The sequence below is a fragment of the Elephas maximus genome, chromosome 15 (genome assembly GCF_024166365.1).
Source record: "Elephas maximus indicus isolate mEleMax1 chromosome 15, mEleMax1 primary haplotype, whole genome shotgun sequence".
Taxonomy (NCBI): Eukaryota; Metazoa; Chordata; class Mammalia; order Proboscidea; family Elephantidae; genus Elephas; species Elephas maximus.
Window position 1 is genome coordinate 58,786,390 of NC_064833.1, and position 9,163 is coordinate 58,795,552.

The 9,163-nt window shown below is 39.2% G+C and overlaps 1 non-coding gene across 1 annotated transcript; it reads left to right on the top strand.

Moving 5' to 3' along the window:
• Positions 1 to 3,741: 3,741 nt before the first annotated feature.
• Positions 3,742 to 3,868, top strand: LOC126059120 (small nucleolar RNA SNORA11). Its single transcript, XR_007513379.1, has one exon. It is a non-coding gene; the product is annotated as a small nucleolar RNA SNORA11 (small nucleolar RNA).
• Positions 3,869 to 9,163: the final 5,295 nt, after the last annotated feature.

Below are 9,163 nucleotides of genomic sequence, written 5' to 3' on the forward strand. Positions count from 1 at the left end.
TCTGTTTTGCTAACACTAGCAATATCTGCAAATTGAAACTAATGCTCAAAAAATATTGAAATTCAAAAAGTATTAAAAAATAGCATTGTTTCTCAGTGTGTCCCAGCCATACTTCACTTTAAAGAATTAAGATAAAATCATTAAATTGCCCTTGGGTAAGGAGTGTTTGAATGGCAACCATACATATTAAAATGGTTATATCAAAATATTTTCTTGCCTTTTGCATTTGCTTTTTTTGCCTAGTCTTCCTTCTGCTCTCTGGGAAGAACCATCACACCCCCTTCTATTATGAAACTGTTCTACTCTGTTTCCAAATATGGGATTTTTAATGAAAGCTTCCACTCAAAGTTGAATTTCCCCTTTGGGAAGAATCATGGATCTGTAACCCAAGCTAGATTATTCATACCAAATGTCCTAACCTTTAGGATTTATCCCAGGGCAGACATATGCCCAAAGTGGACCTGAGCCAGGCCATTTTCCCATCAAATAGTGTCACTGCTGATGATGGTCATCTCCCTAGTGTGTGCACAGAACTTGTCAGCTCACTGTAGGAAAGAATGAAGCCAACATGTATAGAAAAACAAACATCAATCTCCAAGATAAATCCTACTGGCTGTACTACATGCCTGGATCCATTTGCTCCTACCAACATTGATGACCTGAATCTCAACCCTGTCTTTTACTTAAGCTAATTCAGGTTGGATTGTGGTTGCTTACAAGAAAAATAATTTTAACTAATACCAAAACTGGCATCTGGAAATATGGAATTTGTCTGGGCAGGGGACATTGAGGATTTATTCATGCCAGGTGAGAAGATGGCAATTCATGTCATATTTTAAACAATTTCCTAAATTACTATCTGGTGTATTTTCATATTATTTCTTTCAAGGACAGACTTTTGGAAGCTGAGTAGAAAAATGTCAACATTTTAAATGACATCAATGTGGTCTTCACCAAGTGCTATGAGATATACAAGCTGCAGTACAACCTCATCTTAAAACATGGAAGGGATAGCTAAACAGTTACACAGTTTTATAAAGAGATGCTTCTTCTGACAGTTGACAGAAATCCTGAACCTCAGGGAGTGAGACGATCGTGAGCTATACTGAAGTACAAAGTCCAGTTACTCTGCCCCATACTGAGGTACATACTTACCTTATCAATGAGGCTACCCTGGAAGAGTCAGAGGAACTTTGGAATCTGGATCCTCCAGACCTTCCTTTGTACCTATTGCTAAATTATAGAATTGATGCTGATAGATCAATGTATTTGAAAGCACCTAGTAAATCATGATGTGTTGTACATTTTCAAGGCCATAGTATTCATAGCAGTTGTAATATTAATAAAGTCAAAAATTGCACTATTAATGTTCAAAACAGTAGCATCAGTGGTAGTGGCAGCAGTAGCTACAGCAGCCATAATCATCATAAAAGCCCATGCCCTGGGATTGCAGTGGTGTTTGGAAAGTCAACCCATTCTTAATATATCCACTAATGACTATCAGTAAGGCTTGAAATTATTTTGTTAACAGAGATTAAATCTGTATCTTTCAAAATATTCACTAATATTTCCTTTCCTAATTTCCTAAAATGTACTCTCCTCTGGGATCCACTAGTACGTTACTGCTTTCATCACCGTATTGGCTTTAAGACACGAGGTACGATTTTCTTTAGAATTATGAAGTACACACATATTTTTAATTTGTCATAGCAGAGCTAAGCCAAGGCTAGGTTATTCAAAAACACCTAACAGAATCAGAAAAACCAGAAGCAGTAGACATCGAGTCGATTCCGACTCATGGCAACCCGATCTGTTTCAGAGTGGAACTGTGCTCCATAGGGTTTTCAATGGCTGATTTTTCAGAAATAGATCACTACCGAGCAAGTCTGGGTCGATTTGAACTGCTAACCTTTCAGTTAGCTGCTGAATTCAGTTGTACCACCGGGGACTCCATGTAACACATGTCGTTTTGTGCCACCAAATTGATTCTGACTCACGGTAGTCCTATGTAACAGAGTAGAACTGCCGCCTAGGGTTTCCTAAGCTGTAATCTTTATTGGAGTACCAGGCCTTTTCTCCCTCAGAGCCACAGGTGAGTTCAAACCTCTGGCCTTTGGGTTAGCAGCTGAGAGCTTAACCATTGAGCCACCAGGGTTCCTTGCATAACACATAGAGGGGAATAAACCCAGAACAGAACAGTGTGGATTATCTGAGTTGTTAGCATACTGCATCTTTATGCAACTAACACACCCCTTCTGCGTTTATTTCCTGGCCATGCCCTCCTCACACAAGTCACCCTCACAAGCACTGCTATGCCATTCCTCTTCTGCATGTTGTTATAAAAAAATAAAATTAGCATAGAACTGTTACAAAAATACCTCTCGAGGGGACCAAGAAACAAATGCAGAAAAAAAAAAGGCATGCGTTATTTGTGTAAAAAGCAGTAGTTTATTCTCAAGAATTGCAGGCTTTTTATGTGAGCATTATCCTCTGCTTCTGGCTTCTGGGCTCTTATCTCTCTAGAGTCAAGATCCATACCTTTTAAATCAAGGCCAAAAAACAGAAAAAGACCCCCCCCCAACCTAAAACCAGTTCTTGCAGTGAACTAAAGACTCATCTTTTCTCTGAGTGGTTGACATAAACAGTGACGTCAGACTTTACATGAGATTAACAACAACTTCCCACTAGGGTGGATAGCCTTTACCTTGTGATTTCTAACAATATCCCAGTGCCTTCGAGTCGATTCCAACTCATAGCGACCCTACAAGACAGAGTAGAACTGCCCCATAGAGTTTCCAAGGAGCGCCTGGCAGATTTGAACTGCTAACCCTTTGGTTAGCAGCCATAGCACTTAACCACTATACCACCAGGGTAAGGTGCCCTAAAAACAATGTTACATCTTCAACATTCATTCAAGAACACATCATTCATTACATTACACAACACAATTACAACAACACAACTCATAAACAACACAGTAAAATTCACAAACATACCACTAAGAGCATGCTATCTTTAAATTTAAACATAATCCGTTTCTTGAAGTTTCCTATAGTTTTAATTAAAGGAGGTGAAATTAAAAGACCCCTTTTTTTTTTTTTTTTAATATCAATGGACTCAAAGAAACAAATCACTGGGAAGGGAGGATGTGCTACAATGACAAAGAATGCAAAGATGGAAGACTAGGAGTGTCAGAGTAAATCTTACTAATTTTATAACATTTGCAAGGTCAGACAAGTTCAAAGGGAGACTTTGGTACCTTTCTAACATCATCTACCACCTTTGAACTCCATGCAGACACAATAATTAAGCTCATTATTATATTGGATGCCTCTCAGTCTAAAATGAAATGTGTCAGTGTGCAGGCTAGAAATAATATCCACTTAGTGTGGAATTTATATTATCTTTTTTTAATCATTGAAGTATAAAATGGAATATGTAGTTCATAATGAGTGGGAGTGGGTTTTTTTTAATGAAGGTATCTAGAGTACAGGGTTTTTCTAATATTTCACAGAAGGAAAGGCAGATGCTAACTTGGAACTGTGCTTTCTAATAAAAAAAAAAGTGTAGAACATCCAGAATAAATTTCCTCTGGCAGAAAAATCTGTAAGTGATATGGTTGCTTCCTCACGGAACATTCCTTAATTCCATTATTTGCCTAAGAAGAGCCATCCCCTAATGTAAGACTTAATTTTAGATGGTAACAACCAAGATCATTTCAATCAAAAATCACATGGAGAGTGGGTGTACTCAGAGCAGGGGGCCTCAAGCGTGGCTTCTCTGTTTATAACACACCCAAGAGGAATCTGGGCTCAATGTGACAAGGGGCACACAGCTCATGGCCTTCCTATGAACAACGCCCACACAGGTCTTCCTGTACCTCCAGGTTGCTGCTGGGTAGGGCCAGTAGGAGAGGACTCACTATTGGAGGAAAAACTGCAGCATTTAGTTGGAGAGGTTGCCAGTCCATGCATGAGCCATGGGTGAACCTCTCTTTTCAAGGGAAAAAAAAAAATGATTGAAATGAGGAAACAACCAGGCAAAGCCAGAGTACGGGACATTCTAAACGTCACTGGCCTGGATGTCAGTGTCAGGAGCTGAAAAAGCGGAGGTGGTTTTAAGAGACTAAGGACACAACAACCAGAAGTACTGCGTGTACCTTGAGTTTATCCTGGATCTAAAAAAAATTTCCCAAAAACCATTTCTGGAGTAATTGGGGAAATTTGAATATTGATCATATACTAGATGATACAGAATCATCAACAGTTTTCTTCTGTGACAATGGTATTGCGGATAGGTAGGAAAATGCTTACTGAAACAACTGAGGAGTGACATGTTATTTTCAAACATTTCGGCAAGAAGTGTGCACGTATGTATACGTGGAGGCGGAGATAGAAAATAGCAAACTGTTAATAATTGTAAAACAATTTGGCAGTTCCTCAAAAAGTTAAACGGAATTACTATATGACCCAGCAATTCCACTCCTAGGTATATGCCCAAAAGGCTTGAAAGCAGGGACGCCGGCAGACACTTGGGCACCAATGTTCACAGCAGCTTTATTCACAACGGCCCAAAGGTGGGAACACCCCAAGTGCCTATCAATAGCCCAGAGTGGATAAATGAAATGTATATACATCCCATGGAATACCACTCAGTCATAAATAGACACGAAGTTCTCATACGTGCTATGACATGGACAAACCATGAAAATATGCTGAGTGAGATAAGCCAGACCCAAGAGGACAAGTATTGTGTGATCCCACTTATATGAAATGTCTAAAACAGCAGATACATAGACTAAAGTGTATTAGTGGTTTCCAGGGTCGGCGAGACTGGGAAATGGGGAAGTACTTGTTTCTGCTAAGGATGATGGGAAAATTTAGAAATGGATCGTGTTGACGGTTGTACAGCACAGTGAAGAAACAGATGCCACTGAAGTGGACACATAAAAATGGCGGAAATGGCAGATGCTTTGCTATATGTATCCTATCACAATAAAATAAAAATTTTAAAAATACTGACTGATGAAACTACATGAAGCATATACAGATATTCATTCTGTGTTCATTATCTTATTCTTTCAATTTTTCTGTATTTGAAAATTTTAAAAATAGTAAGTTTGAGGCAGAAAAGCCACTAGTGGTCCTGGGCCCTGGGGCTGATGGCTCACTTTCGCCATGTTACTCCTCAGCCCGCTGCTTGGGCTGTTGAACCCCTTAACAAGCAGGCTTTCTGGCTTTCTGGGAGCTGATTCCAGAATACCAGTGGTTGTGTGTTATTTCAGTGTCCACTCCCGCTTAGTTCTTTTTTTCTTTCAAATTATTTTAGAATTAAAATAAAATTGAGATTTATTTTCCCGTTCAATTACAAGAAGTTTGTACCGTACATACAAAAGGAATATGTTTTAGCTCTGAAATTGTACCACATAACTCTTAAACAAAGCCAGGTTATGTATCTTCAAAAAACAAAAAAAAAATCACATGGAGAATATTTTAAAGCAAAATAGTAGCAAGAAAATTATTATAAAAAATACTGACATTTAAAACAACATTCAAATGTGACAGTGGATATCAATGTAAGGTCACTAACTCTTTTCCAGTGGAACAAGGCTGATTCTTTACAGACATTGAGTTTACATATAGGTGAAAAGGCCACAGAGACAGTAGAGATGGGTTAATCATGATAAAATTAGTGAGGACAGTTTTTTTTTTTTTTAGATTTGCCTGGATTTGCTTAGAGTTTGATTGCGCAGATTAACACAACACACAAAATCAACATTAATACATTAATGATAGCTTTTATTTCTCATGCTTTGATTTAACCTTATAAACTATTCTGCTATTGCTGTCATTATTAAGCTTTTGACATTAAAACCAAATTTAATAAATTAAAATTTATCTGCTCAGTTTTCTTTTGGAATTATTAAATGTCTCAATAATAAAGAAAAACAGTTTTCTAACAACAAAAAAAATGCTTTTCAGGTTTTCTCAGTGTGCGCAGCCTCTACCTATCTCTTCACTTGGAGGCCATTTTTGAAGTGAAATGAATGTCTCTATTTAGGCAGAGATGATAAATCCGAGTTAGATGGTATGCATTCATTAGGATCTGGTGCTGGAGAAGGATACGAGCCAATTGTGATGATGAGCTAGATGAAATTCTGGCAGGTGATGCTGAAAAGAGGGAGGATCAGCATGATGATGACAGATGCCAAGTAATCATTTGCAGAGGTGATTGAACATAAAGACTATTTGACTGATGGTATTAAAGTTTTCTGTGTAAGAACTGATGTAAGGCAGTCAATTTTTCTCATTACATTTTACTAGGATTGGAGAAAGACTCATTAACAACCTGCGATATACAGATGACACAACCTTGCTTGCTGAAAGTGAAGGGGACTTGAAGCACTTACTGATGAAAATCAAAGACTACAGCCTTGAGTATGGATTACACCTCAACATAAAGAAAAACACAAATCCTCACAACTGGACCAATAAGCAACATCATGATAAAAGGAGACAAGATAGAATGTGTCAAGGATTTCTTTTTACTTGTATCCACAATCAATGCCCACGAAAGCAGTAGTCAAGAAATCAAATGACGCATTGCATTAAGGAAATTTCCTGCAAAAGACTTCTTTAAAATGTTAAAAAGCAAAGACGTCACTTTGACTACACAGAAGAATCCATTTTCATTCAGCCGGAGCAGCCTCTGAAGCTTGCATGGGCTCCAGGCCTTCTTCTTCCTACTTTCTTCCAGGCCCACTTTTGTAATTGGCTGTGAAATCCTGACTGTGGCCAGGGTACTCCAGGGTATTGAGAGGAGCAAGCCATTGCCCAGTTGTTGAGAAGTCAGGGCCTAATGCTCTGTTGGAAACCCCGGTGGCATAGTGGTTAAGTGCTACAGCTGCTAACCAAAAGGTTGGCAGTTTGAATCCACCAGGCACTCCTTGGAAACTCTGTGGGGCAGTTCTACTCTGTCCTATATGGTCACTATGAGTCAGAATCGACTCTACAGCAAAGGGTTAATACTCAGCCCAACAAGTCATGCATGACTCATTTTTTTTTTCCATTAGATCTTTTTTTTTATTAACTTTTATTGAGCTTCAAGTGAACAAATCAAGTCAGACTGTCACATATAAGTTTATATACACCTTACTCCGTACTCCCACTTGCTCTCCCCCTAATGAGTCAGCCCTTCCAGTCTCTCCTTTCGTGACAATTTTGCCTGCTTCCCTCTCTCTCTATCCTCCCATCCCCCATCCAGACAGGAGATGCCAACATAGCCTCAAGTGTCCACCTGATATAATTAGCTCACTCTTCATCAGCATCTCTCTCCCACCCACTGTCCAGTCCCTTTCATGTCTGATGAGTTGTCTTCGGGAATGGTTCCTGTCCTGTGCCAACAGAAGGTTTGGGGACCATGACCGCTGGGATTCCTCTAGTCTCAGTCAGACCATTAAGTATGGTCTTTTTATGAGAATTTGGGGTCTGCATCCCACTGATCTCCTGCCCCCTCAGGGGTCCTCTGCTGTGCTCCCTGTCAGGGTAGTCATCGATTGTGGCCGGGCACCAACTAGTTCTTCTGGTCTCAGGATGATGTAGGTCTCTGGTTCATGTGGCCCTTTCTGTCTCTTGGACTCTTAGTTATCGTGTGACCTTGGTGTTCTTCATTCTCCTTTGCTCCAGGTGGGTTGAGACCAATTGATGCATCTTAGATGGCCGCTTGTTAGCATTTAAGACCCCAGACACCACATTTCAAAGTGGGATGCATGTTTTCTTAATAGAATTATTTTGCCAATTGACTTGGAAGTCCCCTTAAACCATGGTCCCCAAACCCCCGCCCTTGCTCCGCTCACCTTTGAAGCATTCATTTTATCCTGGAAACTTCTTTGCTTTTGGTCCAGTCCAATTAAGCTGACCTTCCATGTATTGAGTGTTGTCCTTCCCTTCACCTAAAGCAATTCTTATCTACTAATTAATCAGTAAAAAACCCTCTCCCATCCTCCCTCCCCCCCTCGTAACCACAAAAGTATGTGTTCTTCTCCTTTTTTTTCTATTTCTCAAGATCTTATAATAGTGGTCTTATACAATATTTGTCCTTTTGCCTCTGACTAATTTCGCTCAGCATAATGCCTTCCAGGTTCCTCCATGTTATGAAATGTTTCACAGATTCGTCACTGTTCTTTATCAATGCATAGTATTCCATTGTGTGAATATACCACAATTTATTTAACCATTCATCCGTTGATGGACACCTTGGTTGCTTCCAGCTTTTTGCTATTGTAAACAGTGCTGCGATAAACATGGGTGTGCATATATCTGTTTGTATAAAGGCTCTTATTTCTCTAGGGTATATTCCAAGGAGTGGGATTTCTGGGTTGTATGGTAGTTCTATTTCTAACTGTTTAAGATAACGTCAGATAGATTTCCAAAGTGGTTGTACCATTTTACATTCCCACCAGCAGTGTATGAGAGTTCCAATCACTCTGCAGCCTCTCCAACACTTATTCTTTTGTATTTTTTGGATTAATGCCAGCCTTGTTGGTGTGAGATGGAATCTCATTGTAGTTTTAATTTGCATTTCTCTAATGGCTAATGATCGAGAGCATTTTCTCATGTATCTGTTAGCTGCCTGAATATCTTCTTTAGTGAAGTGTGTGTTCATATCCTTCGCCCACTTCTTGATTGGGTTGTTTGTCTTTTTGTGGTTGAGTTTTGACAGAATCATATAGATTTTAGAGATCAGGTGCTGGTCGGAGATGTCATAGCTGAAAATTCTTTCCCAGTCTGTAGGTGGTCTTTTTACTCTTTTGGTGAAGTCTTTAGATGAGCATAGGTGTTTGATTTTTAGGAGCTCCCAGTTATCTGGTTTCTCTTCATCATTTTTGGTAGTGTTTTGTATTCTGTTTATGCCTTGTATTAGGGCTCCTAAGGTTGTCCCTATTTTTTCTTCCATGATCTTTATCGTTTTAGTCTTTATGTTTAGGTCTTTGATCCACTTGGAGTTAGTTTTTGTGCATGGTGTGAGGTATGGATCCTATTTCATTTTTTTGCAAATGGATATCCAGTTATGCCAGCACCATTTGTTAAAAAGGCTATCTTTTCCCCAATTAACGGACACTGGGCCTTTGTAAAATATCAGCTGCATATGTGGATGGATTTAT